Here is a 2,424-nt window from a genome sequence, read left to right as displayed (position 1 = left end):
TCAGAGTTGGTAAGACAACTCCCACCTGTTTATGCTCTCTGTATGTGTGTATATATATCTCCTCAATATTTATTCCACTCTGTATGCATCCGAAGAAGTGGGCTGTAGTCCACGAAAGCTTATGCTCTAATAAATTTGTTAGTCTCTAAGGTGCCACAAGTACTCGTGTTCTTTTTGCAAATAAATCTGTTTTACCCTGTATAACACTTATACAGGGTAAACTCATAAATTGTTCACCCTCTATAACACTGATAGAAAGATATGCACAGCTGCTTGCCCCCCCCCAGGTATTAATACATACTCTGGGTTAATTGATAAGTAAAAAGTGATTGTATTAAATACAGAAAGTAGGATTTAAGTGATTCCAAATAGTAACAGACAGAACAAAGTGTATTACCAAGTAAAATGAAATAGAACACACAAGCCTATATCTAAGAAAACTGAAAGCAAATAAAACCTCACCCAGTAAGTTTCCTTTTACAGACTAGTCTCCTTCTAGTTTGGGTCCAGCAATTAGTCACACCCCCTGTAGTGACTGTCCTTTGTTCCAGTTTCTTTCAGGTATCCTTGGGGTGGAGAGGCTCTCTCTTTAGCCAGCTGAAGACCAAATGGAGGGGTCTCCCAGGGGTTTAAGTAGACTTTCTGTTCTGGGTGGAGACCTTCTCCTCTCCCCTATGCAAATTTCAGCTCCAAGATGGAGTTTTAGAGTCACACAGGCAAGTCACATGTCCATGCATGACTCAGTTTTTACAGGCAGCAGCCACGGCTTACCTGCTCCCTTGAACGTCCTCATGTAGACATCTTATGTGGATTGGAGACTCCCAAGATCCATTATCTAAGTGCTTTTTGACTGGGCACTTAACTTGCACATTCCTTTCTCAAGAAGCTGATCAAAGGCTTTACAAAGGCTACTTAGAAATCAAGCAAGAACACAGCCAATATTCATAACTTCGAATACAACGACACATGCATACAAATAGGATGAATAGATTCAGTAGGTCATAACATGTACAGAGATATGTTACATGGTATATGTAGCGTAAAACATATTCCAGTTATGTCATATATACATTCATAAGCATATTCCCATGAAGCCTTATGGGGTACACCGTCACAGCGAGAAGTGTGGGGAATAAGCAGGAAGAACTCATAATGCTGGTCAATGAACACAGCTATAACATAGCTGGCATCACAGAGACCTGGTGGGACAATAGGCATGACTGGAATATTGGCATAGAAGGATACAGCTTGCTGAGGAAGGATAGGCAGGGAAAAAAGGGAGGAGGCCTTGCCTTATATATTAAGACTGTATACACTTAGTCTGAGATTGAGATAGAAGTAGCAGACAGACTTGTTGAAAGTCTCTGAGTAAGGATAAAAGCAGTAAAATATAACCAGGAAGAAGAGGTGAATGAGGAGTTTTTTTAAACAACTAACAAAAACATCTAAAGCCCAGGACTTGGTGGTAATGGGGGATTTCAGCTACCCAGACATTTGTTGGGAAAATAATTCTGCAGGGCACAGATTATCCAATAAGTTCTTGGAGACAATATTTTGTTCCAGAAGGTGGAGAAAGCTACTAGGGGAGAGGCTGTTCTAGACTTGATTTTGACAAACAAGGAGGAACTGATTGAGAATTTGAAAGTGGAAGGCAGCTTGGGGGAAGTGATCATGAAATGATAGAGTTCATGATTCTAAAAAATGGTAGAAGGGAAAACAGCAAAATAAAGATAATGGATTACAAGAACGTAGACTTTAGCAAACTCAGGGAGTTGGTAGGTAAGATCTCATGGGAAGCAAGTCTAAGGGTTAAAACAATAGAAGACAGCTGGCAGTTTTTCCAGAGAGACATTAGTAAGGGCACAAGAGCAAACTATCCCACAGCATAGGAAAGACAGGAAGTATGGAAAGATACCACTCTGGCTTAACCAGGAGATCTCAAATGATCTAAAAATCAAAAAGAATCCTATAAAAAGTGGAAACAAGATTATAAATTACAAAGGAGGAATATAAACAAATAACACATGTATGTAGGGGCAAAATTAGAAAGGCCAAGGCACAACACGAGATCAAATTAGCTAGGTACATAAAGGGTAACAACAAAACATTTTACAAATCGATTAGAAGCTAGAGGAAGACCAAGGACAGGGTAGGCCTATTATTAAATGAAGAGGGAAAGACAATAACAGAAAATGTGAAAATGGCAGAAGTGCTTAATGACTTCTTTGTTTCGGTTTTCAGCAAGAAGGTTGCCATAGAGAATGCCAGTGAAAAATGGGTAGGTTCAGATGCTAAAATAGGGAAAGAACAAGTTAAAAGTTACTTGGACAAGTTAGTTGTCTTCAAGACACCAGGGCTTGACAAAAGGCATCCTAGTATACTCTGAAGGAATTGTCTGAGGAGACATCTGAGCCATTAGCTATT

Source organism: Trachemys scripta, chromosome 1 (assembly GCF_013100865.1).
Source record: "Trachemys scripta elegans isolate TJP31775 chromosome 1, CAS_Tse_1.0, whole genome shotgun sequence".
Taxonomy (NCBI): domain Eukaryota; kingdom Metazoa; phylum Chordata; order Testudines; family Emydidae; genus Trachemys; species Trachemys scripta.
The sequence above is the reverse complement of the archived record's forward strand: the minus strand, read 5'-3'. Positions refer to the sequence as shown.